Below are 20,671 nucleotides of genomic sequence, written 5' to 3' on the forward strand. Positions count from 1 at the left end.
CGTATCTGTTTGTCCAAATTTTACTTGGTAATGCACCTGTGAAGTACACAGAGTTTTATAAGTTGCTGCTGGCCCAGCATATCGAGGTCATTATCATTAGATGTGCATCTTTCACATTACTGCCCTGTAAAATGATACACTATATCCTCAGCACTTACATCTAATATCATTAATTTGATCCCCACACTGATGGCCACCTACAGTATCCTGTCTCTGAGCAGATCCAGACCCATTGAGCACAACTCTTTAGGTATTTTCACTTGAGAAAAAGTTGGGTTGTGGTGATTCGATAATATAAATGCCTCTGTAGGAGGATTGCTGTGCTTGATGGATTCCAGGTGAGTCGCTAGCTTACAAAAAAAAATGTCATCATAATGTCCTAAATAGGCGGTGCTTTATCTGAAGTCCCCGAGCTTGTGGGATGAGTTTCTCTTCTGCTTCAGTCTCTCTTGTGGCACACAGTCAGTGAATCAGCAGCTTCTTCCCCTCTGCCATCCAACGGCTGAATGGACTTTGAACTCATGAGCACCACCTCGTTACTTTCTTATTTCTGTTTTTGCATTACTTGCCTAATTAACCTTTTGAGATACATATATATATATTTTATAATTCAGTTCTTTAAAATGTATATTGCAAAGTTAACAAATTTTGCAATATATGCCGGCAATATTAAACCCAATTCTGAGCTTCTCTTCCCCTGCTATAGGCTATTTGTTGTTTGCTGCTAGTTTGAGACAAAAGTTGCCAAGTTCTCTGGAGGAATAGGTTTGATTAGTTAGAATTGGAGTATAAATCATCATTCAGCTGGCCAGCCTGCATTTCTTTCTGTAGTTTCATGAGAGCTGGATGGTAATTCTCTGTTGGGTCTTCAGGCCATTTGGCAATGCAAGTGTATATGCAGCTTTTGTCAGTGATGGAGAGATGGCAAACAATTATTAGCATACAGAGGACCCAAAGCTCTGCTGCAAACTCTAAATTCAGCACATTGTGTTTGCCCTGGTTTATTTGTAGAGAAATCTTTAGCACTGATCCACCCAGATCTATTGTTTCACAACAAACCACAGTACACCTCTATCAGCATCATACAATATGCTGGTATTTATTATCATAGTTCATTACCTAATTGAAAATACCTGCAAGTATGTTCCACATGTTGCATCTGTAGGCATTTCCAGATAAGGCAATTATTTTTGAAATGCAGCTATTGTACATGTTATCAACTATAAATTCCGTAAATAGCTGTATGATAAGGATCTGTTTAATCTGTCGGTGTGGTGGTGGTTTGGGGGGTAGGTTTGTTGTCCATGTTACACAGAACACCCTGTACTCCAAGTTTCCATCCATATGACCTATCAGATGGACTCTCCCTATTAATGTGTTGTCTGAAAGATGGCACTTGTTGACATGGAGTTTGAACTCTGAATTGTTTAATTCAAATACACATCCTAATACACAAGTCAAAGTGCTTGCCTGCACTTTATCTCTCCCCCCACCCCCCCATGTAAGGCAGCAAGCGATGTTTAATCGAGAGCTCAGAGGCAGCAGTAAATCAGCAGCATTTTGTATGACTCTACTTGTTAGAAGTTGTACTTTTTAGCAATCTTGTAGTGGAAAAGGTATTTCTGTAAATATGGCCTTTAGTGAGGCTGAACCTTTGTGTCCTGAGCAATGTGTATGGCATAATGATTAACCATTAATTATGGCGTAGAGCCCAGAGGTCTTACCACATTTCCCTCAAGTTCTGTACCATTGAGTATCTTGCTCTAGAGAATTTATCTCCTTTGTCAAACATTCAGGCTCAACAAAGGAGATAAATATCCTACAATAAGAGCCTTTTGCTGATTGGCAATCTGTGTGCCTTTTTAACAGTTGAAGTAAAAGTTGAGGTAAAAGAAAATTAAATACAGGTCCTTTATTTTTGAATGCATGGTTTATGTACAATTCAAGCACATGACCCAGTATTTGGGAGACAGATGGGGTAGATTGGCCATCCTCTGCCACGTGGGATTTGGGCTTGAGGTCTTTTTTCTGACTTGTGAACTGTTCATGTTATGAGCAATTCAACAATCTGGCTTCTGCCATAACCAGGGGACACCCTGTAGTCTTCATGATGTTGAATGTTCCATTGTTGGATCATGAAGTGTGCTTGATCTCTACTGTGTCCAACTACAAGGCAAACATCCCACAATAGTTCAGAGCATGACAAGTGTTGTGGACAAAAGATTACCTGATCTAGTCATTACAGGCAATAAAATGATAGACCTGTTGATGGGGTGTATATGTAATTTTTAATATGAAGCTTGCCTTTGCTTTCTGGTTGTTGGCTTTATGTCAGTTAATGCTGAAGGCCAGCTGACTGACTGAGTGATGTAACCAGTGTCACTGTACAGCATCCTCTGTTAATCTGTGTCTTGACAAACATGGAATATTTGTGGAAAGTGTTGAAAGTGGCAGCCTGAGAACAGGTAGAAAACCTGGAATTGCAGGACATATGAAGACATTGTCCAGTGAAATGGCAGAACTACACAAACGATCTTCAGTTTTTTTTTGTGTGCTTGGCAACTGGCCAGACTGAGTGATAATTGGGAAGAGGGCATAGGTATGGTGGGAGTCTTGATGTCTTAGTATCATACTGAGCAAAATCAGACAATTGTGCTAACTGAATCTGTGTCAATCATACAACACCCATTTACGGGGATTTTATACCAATTCCATTTATTCTCTTCATTTTAAAGCAGAGAACTGTACAGCTTAGGAACAGTGCTAATGGCATCTAAACCCTCTTTCTGCGCCTGCTCCATACCACCCATTCTCAGCACAGAGAGCCTCTTAAATGCCCCTATTACATCTGTTTTCACCACCACCCCGGCCACACATTCCAGACACCTGCAACTATTATTTTTAAATGCAGATGCCCCACCATTTTCTTTGATTTCCCCCTCAACTTAAATGCATGCACTCTAGCCTTAGATATTTTTGACCCTGATAAATAGATATTTATATATCTATCTATGCCTCTCAAAAGTTTTATAAATTTTTATAAAGCCTCCCATCAGCCTATGCCACTTCAGAAAAAATAATCCTAGTTTGTCTGCCCTCTCCTTTTTGCACACAGTGTCTAATCCAGGCTGCACCCTGGTGAACCTCTCCATAGTCTCCACATCTGTACATAAAGGGGGAACTGGAAATAAATGTAACACTCCTGATGCAGCCCTACCAGAGTTCATAAAGTTGCAACCCAAATTTCTGAGTCTTTAACTTAGTGTCTTAGCTAATAAAAACAAGAATGTCATATCCCTTCTGTTCACCTGTGTGGCCACTTTTAGACTTAAAAGAGCTGTCATTAATTGTGTACTTTCCCAAGGCTCTTCTCAACGTTCTGCTGCTCATCTGCACGAGAGAGTTAATTTACCAACTTGCATGTCTTCAAGAGTGTAGAAAGGGAAACCCACTTAGTCACAGCGAGTGTGGAAACTCGTCACTGATCACATCAGAGGTCAGAATTAAATGTGTGTCCCTGGAGTTGTAAGGCAGCATCTCCAGTTGCAGACGTCTTAGATCGCTGCACCCCAGTTTTCTGGGAGGGGATTTGCAGATCTATGTTACTGTAACTAGTGTGCAGTTAGATCTAGTGACTTCTGCTGAGCTCTTGAACCATGAGCAGCCCAGCATGCAGAATATACATAGCTCCCGAAGTTTAAGGATATCGTTACTAGATGACCTGTCCCTGTAATAATTTTGCCCTGTCGCTGATGAAGGGTCTCAGCCCGAAACGTCAACTGTTCACTCCTTTCCATAGATGCTTCCTGGTCTGCTGAGTTCCTCTAGCATTTTGCGTGTGTTCTTCCTGCAGCATCTCTTGTGTTTTTGCTCTTGTCATTGTTGGAATATGTCCCCAGGATCAAGGTTGCAAGTGTACCCCCTACATTATGTGTAAGACACATGTTAATGACCATATTGTTGTGCTGGAAACTTGGCATGGGCCCCTGCTCTTCGCTGTTGCTCCCTCAGCAATGATTTGCCAGTGGTTCTGTGTGGAGAGGCTAGTACTGAATAGGCTGGGGAAAGCTTGGTTGCTCAGTGGTGAGGTCCAGGGTAAAGGGCAGCACCCTTGATGGCATTACTGTGGGCCAGTGCTCAGTGCGTGTTGAATGCAAGTCTGAGGGAGCATGGTAATCTGGATACCAGTGTAACATTTGAGGCAAGTAAATCCTGACCCCTAAGCCAGGATGGACGCAGACTGTAACTCTTCACTATCTATCAACCTCTTCCACCATTCAGTCATATAGCTAGGCAACAGCACAGCTCCATTTTGGCATTATCTAAGCCTAACAAAACAACATTTATATGTATTCGGTATGTGACCTGTCAAAAGTAGTCTGGATTCCTAGAGCATTTTGAGATTGCATATAATTCATGGAATTTAAAAAAAAATTGTGTGTAATATAATTCTAATTCAATTAAAATTCAGAAATCTTGATTCTCTTACCTAGAAATGCTCCTCTGTCAAGGCTAACACTGATTGCACTTAGTAGTAGTGTCAACTTATATTTTTGGTTACTGAAGTTCCTTCCACTGCAATGAACTTTGGAAACAGTACAGTATAAACCTGATGGTACTTTTGGCACGGGTGGATTTCCAGTCATTTTTATTAAGAGTGTTCTGAATCGGGTTTAATATCACCAGCATATGTTGAATGACTCATTCAAGATTAGTTATGACTGAAAATGAGCTTTCACAAATCATTAGAAATGTTGAGATCCCCTAAGTGAAGTTGATTTTTTAAAAAAGTTTCCAAATGCTTTTTTTTGTATTTTTATCTCTCCTGGTCCTTTCATTTACACCTTTAGTCTATTTTCTTTTGTGCTATTTTTGAAGTGCTATATGCAGTTTTTGCATTGCATTAGACATTTGTTTTCCTGCCACGTTGTATACAATGGCAGCAGTTTAAAGGACTTCAAAGATTCAAAGACTTGTCGTTTTTTTGTGGGGGGGCAACTTGCATTTATATAGTGCTATGTCACCCTTTCAAGCAGCTTTGCAATTAGTGGATGGTCACTTTCAACACACACAGTCAAATTGTGAGCATTAGGTCCCCATAATCAGCAAATGAATGAATTAGATCATCTCTTTGTTGGCGGGGGGTGGCAGTGTTGACCAGAATCTTGAGTTAAGTTGTTCCCTTTAAATCACTGAATCAAAGTCCAGATTAAGGACTTTGATCCAAGCTGATAATTTAATTTGGAATAAGAGTTTCTAATAGTTATCAACAGAGAAATTAATACAATATATGCTGCCACATTCTTTTGACTATTTATGAACAAAATCAACACAATAGTACAGATATTGGACTGCCTTCATTGCCTTCCTGCATGAAGTAGCACTGTAATCCAACAATAAATTTCCTCTCAACCTGTGCCGTCACTATTTTAGATTCAGATGTGTCATCTTCCATTACTTTTCTTACCTTCATACTTTCCTGCCTTGGTGTTTTGATACAATGCTTTTGACGATTGCCTCCTCCAAATCTTCATTTTCATTGTAACATTCAAGATGATAGTTGATACCTTCCATTCTATGTAGTTACTAATTTGTTCAAGGAGTGAAATAATTTCATTTTCAATCCTGGCTGTTTCTGACATTTCCAAATCTGAATGCTTGAAGCCATAATTGCACAAAATCAGCAGATTTTGGCTGTCCAGTTATCTCCAGTTTTTCGGCTAGTGTCAGAAATTTTCATGGCATCTTGTCAAGGGTGTGAAATGTTTACAAGTCGAAATAAAACACAAAATTACCACTGCTTTTTTAATCAGCGTCCGTCAGCTCAAATAAATAACAAATGCTGTCTTAGGCATGGTGTAGTGTTAACGGCTGATGTGGCTGATGCTAGTTAGAAACTGTTTGGTAATGGTCCCCTGTTTCAATTAAGTAGCATAGTGTCCCAAATAAGCGGCTGCCCTAATTAACAAGAATGCATTGTATATTCTAAGTTGCTGCCATTGTGAATGTTCACCATCATCTCAAAAATCTGAGCTTTAAAGGCTAATGGGATTTTTGGAATTATTCGCACAGAAACTTTTTTTTTGGGAAGCAGAAATAACGGCTGTACTAGAAACAGCCTTGAATGACAAAAGCATCGATTGAAAATAGGTTCTAATGCAGGATTCTACCTGAAATATCAACATTTTCTTTTCTCTCTCACCGCACCCCCCCCCCCCCCCCACCCCAACCAACAGAGGCTGCAGTTTGTCTGGTTGCTTCAGATTCTGGCATCTGTAGTCAGGCGTGTCTTGTCCCAGATTTATTTTCTCTTGTACCTGGGTCTCTTTCACAGAACTGGACTATTGATGAAGCAGGAATTGCTCTTCCATTCTTTTTCTCGTTGTTGATTAAGCTACTTTTGTGTCCCAGTTAGGCCAAGCTGCGAGACTTGATCCTGACACACAGTGTCTCCTGCTGCTGAAGGCAGAGTGTCTTGTGCACCCGAGAAATGATAATGCTTGGAGATGGCGGTTGTGCCATCCGAAATTATGCACGTTAATGTCAGTGGTGATGAAACTACATTGCCTCCAGGCTTGATAAAGGCTATCCACAGACATGAGTGTCTCCTTTTCAATGTCATTTGTTGGCTGATGTCAGCTTGAAGTGGGGGGTGGGGTGGGACTTGTCAGGGCTTGTCTTCCAGCAATTGTGACATCAGACAGCTTGAAGAATCACCAGAAAGAACACTCACAGCAAACCTAGGCGTAAGCTGATTTTTGAAAACTGCTGCAGCGCATGAAATACTGCTCCGTAGGAATGGGGTGGAAGCTAACGTATCTTATTAAAATGTTTGTAGCACTTAAATTGTGTGTCATTTTGAAATGATTGAGGGCAGAGGAAGTATGGCACTTTGCATTAAAGGTGTAATAATCTCAGCATCTTTATACCAAGGACTACATTTGATTGTGCTGGAGGTGATTGTTGAAGTATACTCCCTGGGAAAAAAAGTAGGGGGGTTGTAGGAGAGCTTCTGAATATTTTGTATTTCATTTTACACACCACTTTCCAGTACCATCAACCCAGGTTCATTTCCCACCGCTGCCTGTACGGAGTTTGTACATTCTCCCGTGACTGCGCGAGTTTCCTCCGGGTGCTCCGGTTTCCTCCCACAGTCCAAAGATTGGTAGGTTAATTGGTCATTGCAAATTGTCCCATGATTAGGCTAGGGTTAAATCAGGGGATTGCTGAGTGGTATGGCTCTAAGGGCCTATTCTGCACTGTTTGTCAATAAATAAATAGATAAATCAAAAGTAGTTCCATATCATGTTTTTCTTCACTGTAATTGCAAGCTTTAGTACATACAGTATTACTCTTGATGTATGTTTTGGTGCCAGTAAGTCTGAGCCCAATTTGAATATTATCAGTATCATTAGACAAAATCTCAAGTTTATGCGCAATTTATGGAAAGTCAAGAAAAGTCAAATCCATTCAAGTGAAGGAGGATTGTTACCATTCAAGATGTCAGAAGAATTCAAACAGTGCAGTTTGAATTCATGATCATATCAAAGTTTAAGCAGATGGTCAATACGTTTGAAAGTATTTTGTCTATTTCATTGCGCTAAATGCATGCGGATTAAAAATTGAACCAGTATCAGCAAGCTCATCAACTGTACTTGTGATTTGAAACACTAAAATGGAACAGCTGCTCTCTGATCTGAGCAAGTGAAACGTCTTGAAAATCCGTACATATTGCTTTCTTGAACATGAGGAAATCTGCTGATACTGAAAATCCAAAGTAGCACACACAAAATGCTGGAGGAACTCAGCAGGCCAGGCAGCATCTATGGAAAAGAGTAAACAGTTGACGTTTCAGGCTGAGACCATTCTTCAGAACTTTTCTAGTCCTGAGGAAGGGTCTCAGCCTGAAACATTGACTGTTAACTCTTTTCCTTAGGTACTGCTTTGCCTGCTGAGTTCCTCCACCTTTTTATGTGTGTTGTTATGTTGCTTTCTTGGATTTGTTCACAATCTGCTATAATAAAACATAGAAGTAATTTTTTAATCTTTCTGAAAGTGTTTGCCAACTAGGACTTCATTGTCCTTCCTTGAGATGAATTGTCACTTTTTATTGATTGGGTGAGATGGGAGGAGATGGGAGGAAATGGAAGGAACAGATCTGAAGAAGTGTCACCCTGAAATATCGACTGTTTATTCATTTCCATAGATGCTGTCTAACCTGCTGAGTTCCTCCAGCATTTTGTGTGTGTGTGTGTGTGTGTGTGTTGATAAAGACCATATCACTTGCTTTTTGCCCTACTGCTAGGAAGGAAAGTTGCTTTCTACACCCCTGACTAAATAATCATGGCCCATGATGATCTCCCGTAGTGGTTAGATCTTAACCCAGTGAGTGTCCTATATTTATCTCTTGCCTCTGTCAGCCTGATTTGATCGCTGAGTCTACATTCTAATAATTAACATGCCTTGTGACGGAGGGTGCATCAGTGAGCTGTGCTGTCCATACACTTTACACTGAACTCCGAATCTCAGCATGACTGATTAACTGTATAAACATTTGACAAGTATCCAGACCTGACCCATTCTGCCTTGTGGCAGATGTAGATTTGATTTTAAGTGAAACTTTGTGGAAAATGGGGATATTGCTAACAAGAAAAAGTCAGCAGATGCTGGAAATCCAAGCAGCATGCGCGTGTACACACACACAAATACTGGAGGAACTCAGCAGACTAGGCAGCACTAAACAGTTGACGTTTTGGGCTGAGAGTCTTCATCAGAACTGGAGAAAAAAAGATGAGAAGTCAGAGTAAGAAGGGTGGGGGGAGGGTAAGAAATACAAGATAGTAAGTAGGTGATAGAGGAAACCGGGAGGGATATTGCTAATGTTTTTGAAGATAGAAGAGACTGCTAGAATCTGCTTGAGGAATTCATTGAGTCTGGAAGCAGATGTGGGAGGGTCCAGAATTGCTGATGTTTCAGGCAGAGAACCCTCTATCAAGCCGTACTAAATTTTCTGTTTGGAAGGTGTGATAATTTTGGCTGCAAGCACCTCAGCCTTTGAGTGGGTCTATTCCAACTTGAGGTCTTGAGCAGCAGGCTAATTTTTGTGGGGTGCTGCCTCAGTGTAGGGGTGCATGGGTTGTAAGTAACAGTGTTGCAATGCTGTGGTGTTACGATTGTGAATGAGCAGGTGCTGCCCCCTTCCTCCCCCATGGCGTGATTCAGCCAGGATGGATCTGTTTGATTAGTGTGCTAGTAGAAACATGCCATTAAATGTTTTGGCAATACCAGTGGGGTGTTTAAGCTGCTGATGTTTTGTTTGTCCTTATCTTTGGGTGGAGGTAAAGCCTTTAGATCTGGCTTACAGATTCATCCTGTTAATTAAATAGTATTTGCTTGCAGTCTACAGTACATTAGTCAATGTACCCACTAATCCAACCCCATTGTAGAAATGTGGGGGCTTCCCAGAGAGAGCTCATTCATAGTCATCAGGTTGATTTGTCTTGACCATTACGAAAGAAGGCAGAAAAAGAACTATTTCACTATTTTTAAATTTAAGCAATGAAAATTGTTTGAAGAAACCAGAAATGAGCACTTTCAAAGCCGCCTGGGATTCTTATCCTAGGTTGAACACAGCAGCGTCCTGTGTATCAAGTCTCCTGGAGTTTGACATTCCAAGCTGCAAGGCTGTTGCTAAGGTATTTGTAAATGCCTTCAAACATGCTCAGCATGAGGTGATTTTGTAAAGCTGATTAATTACTGAATTAACTGAACCAAGCGATGCCCTCAAGTTTTCAATCACCAGTTTTGTAGTTGATGGTGTCAGTAGGCATTCCATCCTGTAATCAATTGAATTTCATCTCCTGTCAATGGAGTACTAGTGAAGACTTATCTGTGCTGCATTAGATAAGTGCTGTATGGTGAGAGGAAGTACCTTAGCCAAATGGTAAATTTGCTTTGCTCTTTTCTCACTCACAGGGCAATGAAACATGAATCAGCTGATGCCCAAACAGGGAGGTGGGGGGGGGGGGTGTAATCTGGTGAGGAAATACTGCAATACATTTTGTGTTTGAATGTACAAGAATCTCTTTTCACCTTGGCTGCACAGCTGGGGCCTCGTTCTGGATGCGTGCAGCCATTTTACTTAACCCTGTCTCGGCCTGTACATTGCACCAGAAGGAATTCAGTCCTGTATTTTTACAGGTTTTCAGTGAATTTTAGAGTTGGTATTAATCATGGATTTTGCCTTCTATTGTGCTTGGAAGTGTGGAATAAAAAGCTGCAAAGAATTCTGGAAGCACTTTTCAGACTTGACAACATCAATGGCTAGGAGAAAAGAATTGGTAGTTTAGGTTTTAATGTTTTTTGTCCACATAGGATTTTAGCCTGAAATGGCAATTCCTTCCCCAACCACCCCCCACCCTCATAAAGGTGCTCCCTGACCCACTTGAGTTCCTTCAATGGGCTGTTTGTTACTTAAGGGTTTTGGGCCCAAGCCTTTCCTTAGAATTGAAACAATAACTCTTTATCTCTTCAGGAGTCCTGCTTGACTTGCTGAGTATTTCTAGAATTCTTGCTTATATTTCACATTTCCTGCATAGGCTGCGTTTTGCCTGGTTTTAGGTGATTCATTTCTTGCAGATGGTCGTTACTGACTCCCACACTCGTGTCTCTTCCTGTTGCTAAAAAAGACAAAAGTGGCTTTTTGAATTGTTTGTTACAGCTAGTTTATTCAGCAGAAATGATGAAAAGCCCAGAGAAGTAGTGGTGGGTGTTTTAGTCGACCTGGTTTTTGAGCTGGTTATAGCCTTTGTTCTTGGCCGCTATTCAGCATTTGCCAATATGTATGTCTGTCTAGGTAGCCTTTGGATGATGGTAGATTTGGGTTTGGCTATAAATTTCTTTGAACATTAAACTCTCCAATTTCAGGTAATCTGCATCCTATCTGTTCCTTTTCTCTCACCTCCTGATCAACTCAATTCTTCCTATACATAGCCTCCACCCTCCATTTATTTTCCCTCCTCCGCATATCCCATCTGAGTATCACTCACTCCTTCCACTAGTTACCCTGCTCCTAATGTTCCCATCTGCCTACTCCAATTCCCTTATTTGATTCCATGGCCAACCTTTCCATCCCGTCTGTTTGCATCATCTGCAGACCCCTGCTCCCTCTACCTATCACGTCCAGTTTCTGTCACAGTTTCCACTCCTCCTCCTGCATTGCCTGTTGTCTCCCCCCGCACATATCGAGCTATCTACCACTTGCCAGCTCTTGCTCCATCCTTTCCACCATTTTATACTGGCTGTCTCTCTCCGTTATGTCACTGCAGATGAAGGGCAGGATCAAAACTGTTGACTGCCCACAGATGCTGCCTGACTCTCTGAGTTCCTCCAGCATCTGCAGTCTCTCGTCTCCACTTGGCTTAAATGTGTCTGCTGTCTTCGACTCAAACCATGTACATGACTGGCAAAGGGCTGGAGGTATCTGGCCCAGGGCTCCAAAGTTTATTATAAAGTGATCCTAAATGTAGCTTACTGACAAAAAAAAAAGACCCATATACATCAAGTCTCGCAGACTGGGAGACCCTTTCGCGGAACACCTACGCTCAGTCTGCCAGAAAAAGCAGGATCTCCCAGTGACCACACATTTTAATTCCACGTCCCATTCCCATTCTGATATGTCTATCCATGGCCTCCTCTATTGTCAAAACGAATCCAAACTCAGGCTGGGGGAACAACACCTCATATACTGGCTGGGTAGCCTCCAACCTGATGGCATGAACATTGACTTCTCTAACTTCCGTTAATGCCCCTCCTCCCCTTCTTACCCCCATCCCTGACATATTTAGTTGTTTGCCTGTTCTCCATCTCCCTCTGGTGCTCCCCCCCCCCCCCCTTCTTTCTCCCGAGGCCTCCCGTCCCATGATCCTTTCCCTTCTCCAGCTCTGTATCACTTTCGCCAATCACCTTTCCAGCTCTTTGCTTCATCCCACCCCCTCCGGTCTTCTCCTATCATTTCGCATTTCCCCTTCTCTCTCCTCCCTCCCTCCCCCCCCCCCCCCCACTACTTTCAAATCTCTTACTATCTTTCCTTTTGGTTAGTCCTGACGAAGGGTCTTGGCCCAAAACGTCGACAGCGCTTCTTCCTATAGATGCTGCCTAGCCTGCTGTGTTCTACCTGCATTTTGTGTGTGTTGTTGAATTTCCAGCACCTGCAGATTTCCGCGTGTTTGACCATATACATCAATCCCATTTCATTCTTCTGACTTTCCCATCAAACCCTGCTCACCTGAGTTTATATGACATTGCTCAAAAATGGGTCAAATGATTGAATCCAACCAGCTTACTAATCTGCACATCTTTGGGCTGTGCGAGGAAACCAGAGCACCTGAGGGAAGAGTGTGCAAATGCCTCATGGGCAACAGCTGTGGTCAAGATTGAATCCAGATACATGAAGCTGTGAAATAGCAGTGCTATTTTGAAATGTTGTCACTCATGTAAAGTAGGAAATTACAGCAAATTCTTGCAAGTGACAATGTGGTTTGTTGTAAAATTAAATAAGATGATATATGTTTCTTGTGTTCAAGCTGATCGCAAAATTTATTGCTTGAAAAATTAAACTGATCACCACAGAGAATATAATACCAGGGTTTTTTCTCTTCAGGAGGATGAGAGGTGACCTGATAGAGGTGTCACTGGCACTGAGGTATAGTAGATGATGAGAGACATTGGTTGTGTGGATAGGCAGAGGCTTTTTCCAAGGGCTGAAATGGCTATCAAGAGAGGACACAGTTTTAAGGTGCTTGGAAGTTGGTACAGAGGAAATGTCAGAACTAAGTTTTTTTAATGCCGAGAGTGGTGAGTGCATGGAATGGGCTGTTGGCAATATTGGTGGAGGTGGACTGGATAGGTACATGGAGCTTAGAAAAATGAGAGTGCTGTGGGTAACCCTAGGTAATTTCTAAAGTAAGGACCTGTTTGGCGCAGCTTTGTGGGCCGAAGGGCCTGTATTGTGCTGTAGGTTTTCTATGTTCATAAGCACTTTCAGGTAGATTTGATAACTTGGCTACATGCTTGCTACTTCACGAAGTGTAAATTTCAGATTACTATATGCACATTGTTATCTCAGTACCTGATGTGAAAGTAACTGAGCAGTTTAGCTACTTATCATAATTCACTGACTAGGTCTTTTGATGGAATTGAGCCAATAATAAAAATATATGTATACGTATACGCACACACAGGCGCACATGCACAGGCAGACAGACAATGACACACCATAAATGAACTGTCAGTCCTTCCATTTCTGGTTTAAGCATCTATACCAGTAAAACCAAAGGTAAGTGCTTTCTGGTCACTGATTGAAAAGCAAAAATTTGTGGATGCAGGAAATCCAAGTTAAAAGCAGAAATTGTTAGTGGTCATAGGCCAAGAGAGAATTTGAGGCAGTGTACCTGGCCGTGACCTGTCAGCCAGAACTGGTTAGTGACAATTGTTCCAATGTGATTATAATACATCGTAGTATAATGATTAGCACTATGCCTTACAGTACTAGTGACGTGGGTTCAATTCCCACTGCTGCCTGTAAGGAGTTTGTACGTTCTCCCCGTGACCATGTGGGTTTCCTATGGGTGCTCTGATTTCCTCCCACAGTCCAAAGACGTACCAGTTTTTAGGTTAATTGGTCATTGTAAATTGTTCAGCGATTAGGCTCGGGTTAAATTGGTGGGTTGCGGTGTGGAGTGGTTCAGAGGATTGGAAGGGCTTACTCTGTACTGAATCTCAATTAAATAAATACTCCTGGCAGCTGATGTGAGGGGGGAGAAAAGGGGGTTATGCCTTGTGTTGTTTTGAGGTAGATTCAAGTATTGGCTACAGCAGTGCATAAAGCAAAAATATCCAGAGAAATGCATTTTGGGATTTAAACTGAAAATTAGCACTTCCTCCGCACTTCACCGGTGTACAACAGCTAACATTGTTTATTACCTTCATAGTTGTCTTTTAACCTAAGAATACAAGTAAAAGGCCTACTGAAGACTGTAGCACAACACTTTCACTGTGTGAAGTACCAGTGCTTTAATTTCAGAAGAATTGATGATCATCACTGATGAAGGAATGTCTATGCCTATGTCATCCACAGAAGCTTCAGGACCAATGTCTTTATTCCTTCCAGTACCAAGCAACATTTTGGCAATTGGGTCCTTCATAGAGCCCGTCTTTTTATTTGGAAGAGTGTAACTGTTACAGAAAGGTAATCTGGCCAACTCAGGACTTTTGTTTTGGAGTGGATGTTCCAGTCTGTTCCAGGATGTTCCAGTCTGTTGGATGTCCTTCCAACCAATACTGTAACACATTTCAATTCATTTTTTCTTATAGAGTTGCACAGCACAAGAACTGACCCTTCGGCCCTACTCATAGATGCTGACCAAGCTGGCTAATGAGGTGGTGCTGTTTGACCCCTCTAACCTGTAATTGTAGCTGCCTCAGGCATTGCACTATTATATAATAAATTTCCCAGTAAACCTGGTAAGTTCAAAAGGAGAGAGTAAATCAGGTTCTGATTCATGGGATTTCTAAATGTTCTTTTGGACATGGCACCAAATTTCCTTTTCTTACTGTACCAGATCTAGAACGTTCCAGGTTCTGTGTGGAAGGGTGTTCTGATTCCATTATAAGATTAAGACAGTTCCTTTTCCAGAAGCAAGGAGCAGTTGCTACATTATTGTGACTTTTACATTTAGACGAGATGTAGCATGTGTAGCACAATCATGCAACACACCTAAACCTCCTCCCTCCTTTCATCATCTGAATTCCCCACACCTCAGTCTCATAAATTAAGTTTTAATGGGATGTGGGTGTTGCAAGGTACAGCAAGAATTTGTTCCTTCCCCTAATTGCTCGAGGAAAGATGATGGTAAGCTAGCTTCCTGAGCAGCTTCTGAGATTCCAGTTTAGTCACATTAATGGTTGTTTGCAGAGAAAGTTCCAGAAATTTGACCCATTGGCAATGAAGAGATGGTGTTAGGTTTTCAAGTTGGGGTGTTTGGTGTCTTACCAAATAAAGATGAAGATTAGCTTTATTTGTCAAATGTACAGTGAAATGGTGTTTGCGTCGATGACCTATGCAGTCCGAGGATATGATGGGGACAGCTTGAAAGTTTCACTACGCCTCTGGTGCCGGCAGAGCATGCTCACAGTATGCTAATCTGTACGTCTTTGGAATGTGGGAGGGAATTGGATGACCCCACGTAGTCACTGAGGGAGTGTGCGAGCTCCTTAAGGCAGCAGTGGGAGTTGAACTCCTATTTGGTGCTGCTGTAAAAGTGTTACGCTGCCCACTGTGCTATGGTGGTATGTCACCAGGATTGTGGTGTTTCCACCTGAAACCTTTGTTCTTCCACTTGATAGAAGTTACAAGTTTGGGAGTAGCCTGTGTATGGTGCATACTGCAGGCCTGTGGAGAATTTGAGTATTGAAGGTGGAGCTAGTGTGCCAGCCAAGTGGGCTGCCTTATCCAGGATGGTGGTGAACTATTTGAGTGTCACTGGCTTAAGCAAATGGGGAGTCTTCCTGACTGCCTCAGCTCTGGTGACCCAGGCTCAATCTGGCACCATCTGTATGGAGTTTGCATGGAATCCCACCCCCCGGTCCTCTGATTTTCTCTTGTATCCCAAAAGCATGCAGACTGGTAGATTAATTGGCCATTGCAAATGACCTTTTGTGTGGGTGAGTGGTAGAATCTAGAGCACATTAAAATGGATTATTGTAGCATTGGTTGAAATGAGTAATGGGCTGGTGCGTACTCAATGAGCTGAAAAGTGTCTTGCTGTGTGACTGACTGAAAATGCTGAAAAGTGGATTTGGAAATAGCTGAAGTAGGTGATTGAATCTAGTGGGTGTGTGGGGTGAAGGTGATGGGGACATGGGGAGAATGGGTTACAGTGAAGATTACTTGAAAAATGGAAATGTTCTGGGATCTGAAATAACGTATGTGCCACCCAGTCCCCTGGTTTGTTATGTGTTCAGTAGATCTGTTCATATCATATTTAAGAATCCTTTGTCTCCAAAGTAACACGCCCTACATCTGTTGTTAAGTTTGACTAATATTTCAGTGGGCAGATGTAGCACCTGGCGTGATTCTGAGTCATATAGACTGCTTTCATTACAGCATTTAACTGTTCTCTCTTGAGGTAATAGTTGGGCTGCCACTGTTCATGATGTCCAGGGCTGCTGTGGGATACTTTACCCAGCCGTCTCCTGTTTCCTCACCAGTCACCACTCGCAGACTTCTGTATACTGCGGATTTTAGAGCAGGGTTAACTTGTTATGTTGAAAGACCAAGTAAGACATGGAGATACAAATTCCCATAGAAAACATAATGCTGAACCTCAAATCACTGTTCAGTGTTAAAAGAAGGGATCCTTAACTGAGCCTGAGCAACACACGCAAAATGCTGGAGATACTCAGCAGGCTGGGTGGCATCTATGGAAAAGAGTATAGTCGACATTTCGAACCAAGGCCCTACAATGTTCTGCTTAGGGCTCTCGGCCTGAAACATTTTCCATAGACGCTGCCTGGCCTGCTGAGTTCTTCCAGCATTTTGTGTGTGTTGCTCAGATTTCAAGCATCTGCAGATTTTCTCTTGTTTGTCTTAACTGAGTCCATTTGTCTTTCCCTTGAAGTTGAGCTGTATTGTCATTTTGCAGGCTAACGGAAACATTGGTGGTTTTGCTGTCTTATGAGACTTGCAGGCTTCAGTAAGGTTTTACAATGAATTTTGTGCATATGAATGGAATTGTAGTTAACAGACTGGAGGAGAGTCACAAGTTGTTTGCTCCGGGGTCAAAGGGCCTTCCATTCAATATTAATTGCAGCAGGAACACAGCTGAACACAGCTGATCGTGATGAGGGATGGGGTTGGGAAGATGGCTTATCCTAGCTCGACCTCAGTTTGGGGAGTGGGCAGTTCTGTCCCTGAGCCATTGTACAGAATGCTGGCAGTTAATTCATCAACGAGAACCTTGATGGATTTACTGGAGCAGCCATGTCAAGCCATGTCTTCCGCAAAGCTTTGGAATCTTATAACATCAGAAGCCATTGTTTTGCTGATGAAAGATGTGAATCTGCATGAGGTCCAGCAACCTGATCAGTGGCACATCTTTGGGGGATTTGGTGAGGGATTCTCTTCATAATGTTGAGGGATTAACTTTATTTATTGAGATACAGTGCGGATTGGCTCTTCCGGGCCTTCAAACCACACCTCCCAGCAATCCCCCAATTTAATCCTAGCCTAATCATGGGACAGTTTACAATGGCCAATTAACCTAAAAAAAAAGCACATCTTTGGACTGTGAGAGGAAACTGGAGCACCTGGAGGAACCCCAGGCAGTCACGGGGAGAATGTACAAATACCTTACAGGCAGCAGTGGGATTTGAACCCAGGTTGTCTGTTTTGTAAAGCATTGTGCTAACCATTATGCTACTGTGACTTATTAATGGCTTCTGCTGTAAATGACTTGCAGTTTGGGACTGTCCCTTCAGAGATGTGAAATTGGGAACATCACGGCACTAATATAAATGTTCTCACTGATGTCACTGGTTTTGAGGTAATGAGCCTTTGGTATCTTTGATACTCTGAACATTGTATCTGTATGGTTAATTCTTGACCAGTAAAGCTGTTTATTTGTCATAATCAGTGCTCCTGTAGCAGATCAGCTTCAGGACTGTTAGATGTTATTCCCTGTTATTACTCCTAATTTACTTTAGATTGCTCCGATTAACCCAGGAAATTTAAAGGCAGTGTGCAAAGTGGGGCCCAGCTGGGTTGGAGAGACATGAGGGAGTTGGGGTGCGTGGAAAATCAATGCTGGGAAATATCAGGTGAGTCATGACAAATCAGTAGCATTTCCAAAGGGTCATGGAGCGCTAGGGCACAGAAACAGGCCCTTTGGCCCATCTAGCCATGCCAAACTTATTATTCAACCTAGTCCCATTGACCTGCACCTGGAGCATAACCCTCCATACCCCTTCCATCCATGTACAGGTAGCCCCTGTTTTTCGAACGTTCGCTTTATGACAACTCACTGTTATGAAAGACCTCCATTGGTACCTGTTTTCACTAATTAAAGAGGATTTTTGCTTTTACGAAAAAAAGACGCCAGCTTTATACATGTTTACCCTGAGAAAGATTACAACGACCGTGAAGCCTTATGCGGGTAGTTGTTTGCGCATGCATGTACATGTGTATGATTTTTTTCCCCCTCCAAATCGATTCTGGCTCGCTGTCTTCCTGATTTTGATAAGTGAAACTGCACCGTACATACAATATTTCTATTTTATATAGGGTGTATATTTATCATATCATTCCTGCTTTTACTAAATGTTAGTGTTATTTTAGGTTTTATGTGTTAATTGGTATTATTTGGTAGGCTATTTTTTGGGTCTGGGAACGCTCAAAAATATTTCTCATAAATTAATGGTAATTGCTTCTTTGCTTTATGACATTTTGGTTCACAAACGGTGTTCATAGGAATGCTCTACCTTCGGACTGGGGGTGGGGGGAACCTGTACCTATTCAAACTTGCATTAAAAGTTGCAACCAAACTCGTATCCACCATTTTCACTAGCAGTTTGGCATTCCACACTTGCACTGCCTTTTGAGTGAAGAAGTTCTCCGTCGGGTTCCTCTTAAATATTTCACCTTTCACCCTTAATGTATGACCTCAAGTTCTTATTCCAGCCAACCACAGTGGGATCAACATTTCTTATAATCCTCATAATTTTGTGTACCTCTATCAAATCTCCCCTCGCTCTCCTATGCTCCAGGGAATAAAGTCCCAAGCTATTCAACCTTGCCCTGTAACTGTGCTCCTCAAATAATGGGAAACAGCAACAAAATGAGTGATCTGACTTTTGAAGCCTGCTTAGATAGTGGATTATCAGTGTGTCCTGGAGATTCAGTGCCAGTCAGTAGATCACCATGAACTGAGAAGGACAGCTCCTTGTGTGCTCACAGCAACTCGCAGAGGCAGGGACCTGAATTCAAGAGGCACGTCTTGCCTCTGTAACTGAAAACAATGTATTCAAAGAAAAGTTGGACACAATAACCTATATTGATACTTATGCCACATAGAGACTCTCAGATCAGTGGCCACAGACTTCTGAGTCACCTTGAGATCCATTGCTGTTCTGTGGTACAGATAGTCGAATTAAGGAACCAGAGTAGCAAAAATTAAAACACATCTAAAGGTATTGAACATTCTTCAGCAAAAGGCATAATTTTATATTTTTGCCTGGTTTTAAAGTGTTAAACTGATAATCACATTTCCTTAAATTTTAACTGTTTGCTAGCTTTCCTTGGCTTTAATAACTGAGATTAATTGTCCATTTCTGTCAGTCCAGCTAGAATGTGGTACTGACCAGGGTAAATAATTGTGTTGAAAACAAAGCCATGGTTTGCAAAAAAAGAAATCGGAGTCAAGAGCAGGCAATGAGCTACACAAGGTGGCTGTGAAACTGTTTCTTAGGTAATGGTTTTAACCTTCGGAAGGTAGAGGGTGTGAATTCAGCATTTGCTGTGGTTTTGCTGCTCTGGATGCTCTCGAGCAAGATTTGGTATGATTGAAGATGAACACTGACAGTTTCCATTGTCAATCCTTAATGTTGGCTTTGCCAGCTTTCAGAACTGTGAATATATCATTTGGCAGGTTTAAAATTACTTGTTCCTTCATAAGAAAATGAGCCAAAATATGTTATAAAGTTCTTTTTTTAAGAGTCATACTGCATGGAACCGGGCCAGTCAGACCAGTTTACCATGCTGACCAGGTTTTCTATTTTGCCTAGTCCCATTCTTGAGTATTTTCCTATCCATGTACCTTCCTCTCCATGTGTCCTTTAAATGCTGTCATTGTATCTGACTCAATCATTTCCTCTGGGAGCTTCTTCCATAGAGAGACCACCTTTTAGGTAAAGTATTTACCTCTCTTACTGCCCATTACGCAATGGTATTTTGGGCAGCAATGAAGGTTCTGCTGGTGTTCAAAGCTTCTTTCATTGTGCCATTAGCTTGGTTTTCATTACTGTCAGTCATACAAGTTCTGGGTGGAGACTCAGGAATACACTAGCAGTCCTAGCCCTGATACTCCTATACCTCCTTCCTAATAGGTCAAAGAGATTGGGATGGGTGGTAGGGATCCTCAGCAATGCTCTGGGCCCTTCGTATACAGTACTCCCAGTACATGTCAGAAATTGGGGGAGAGGGACCCTGGTAATCCTCTTGGAAGCTTTTACTATCCTCTGTGGGGCCTCGTGGTCTGATGCCCTGCAGCTTCCAAACCACACAGTGATGTAGCCAGTCATGGCAGGATGGTGCTCCTGTAGAACGAGGTGCTGGGACCCTTGGACATCTCAGGGTGTGCACTGCAGCCACTGTGCTGGTAGCAGAGCAGGAAGTTGTTTCAGGAAGAGGGTGGAGTGCCTGTTAAGTAGGCTGCTTTGCCTTGGATGGGATTGATCACTGAACATAGCTTGAGCAGACCCTGGCAGGAGTATTACCAACACCTCAGATTCCCAAAATAGCCTGGCGTCTTCATTTTTCCTTTGGCTAGGACTTCACTTGTCAGGAGTAGTTGATCAATGTAATCTTTGACCCCTAAAACAGAGAGCGATTGCAAAT

At 42.1% G+C, this 20,671-nt stretch overlaps 1 protein-coding gene across 3 annotated transcripts in view; it reads left to right on the forward strand.

Annotated features, from left to right (window-relative positions):
• jarid2b (jumonji and AT-rich interaction domain containing 2b) overlaps positions 1-20,671 on the forward strand; it is a 355,488-nt gene that overhangs the window by 218,798 nt on the left and 116,019 nt on the right. The window lies entirely within an intron of this gene.

The sequence above is a fragment of the Hypanus sabinus genome, chromosome 20, assembly GCF_030144855.1.
Source record: "Hypanus sabinus isolate sHypSab1 chromosome 20, sHypSab1.hap1, whole genome shotgun sequence".
NCBI lineage: Eukaryota > Metazoa > Chordata > Chondrichthyes > Myliobatiformes > Dasyatidae > Hypanus > Hypanus sabinus.